Below are 1,097 nucleotides of genomic sequence, written 5' to 3' on the forward strand. Positions count from 1 at the left end.
GCTGCCAATGTGTTCTGATGTGACCATTGTATTGGTCACAGTGGGGGCTGGTATGTGGCCTCCTCACTAAATGAGGCGTAAATCACTGCAGCAGCTGAGACGTTTTTTGGTGCTGATTGATTGCTCTTCCAGTGCAACACGGCTCCTACAGTGTTGTTGGGAAGGCCCTTGCCCACAGATACAGAGGGGAAGGGGGAGGCAGTCCTGGAAACTACAGAGGCCTTCCTCGATGTGCACCACACAGGGCTGGGGGTTCCTGTAATATTTTTTGTGTTCGAAGCATTACTGCCGTCCTGGGACGCATTTTTGAAATGAAGAAGTAGGGGAACGGACTTAGTTAAATTTAAAAAGTAGGGGCACGCCGTGCCCTTCTGATCCCACCCACTTCCACCTCTGATGAAGACACAGTGGTACTAAGGAAGGACTAAAAAGCCTACTAACGAATCAGAAGCCAGCATTTACGAAGGACAATGACACAAGCCAATGACAACTATGGATGGAGAGTGGGCTCGACCTAAAAATAAGATTAAACACTGGGTCCGATGAGTTAGGGACTGCAAGTCGGTCATTAGGTAGGATATTAGAAGCATCAAAAGGCAATTTGTTTATGGCTCTAAGTATGACTGCATTGAACTAACTCCAGCATTTACGAAGGACAATGACACAAGCCAATGACAACTATGGGCGGAGAGTGGGCGGGGCTTCAATTTCATACTCCAATATAGCATGCTGCAGAGCAGCACATGCGCTGCCCAGGCTCGACCTGAAAATAAGATCAAACACTGGATCCGACGAATTAGGTGTGGAAAATAGACTTTTTATCTTGACACTCGCTCAGCCATTTTGTACTCTGTATAAAAGTATATCTGTTATCTTGCCATTCACTCCACCATTTTGTGCTATACCCTTCATGACTGACCTTCTCTCTGTATCACGAACACTCTGGAGCTCCACATTTGACCTGCCACATTCCTGCACAGACACTCACACCCTGTTCATGTTTTGGCCTGCCACAAACTGACCAGCCCATGCTCAACTAGTCGGACAGGGAGTTTCCCAGATGTTTACCGTCCTCACCCTGCACATTACACCCTGCA

This window comes from Lissotriton vulgaris, chromosome 1_1 (assembly GCF_964263255.1).
Source record: "Lissotriton vulgaris chromosome 1_1, aLisVul1.2, whole genome shotgun sequence".
Taxonomy (NCBI): Eukaryota; Metazoa; Chordata; class Amphibia; order Caudata; family Salamandridae; genus Lissotriton; species Lissotriton vulgaris.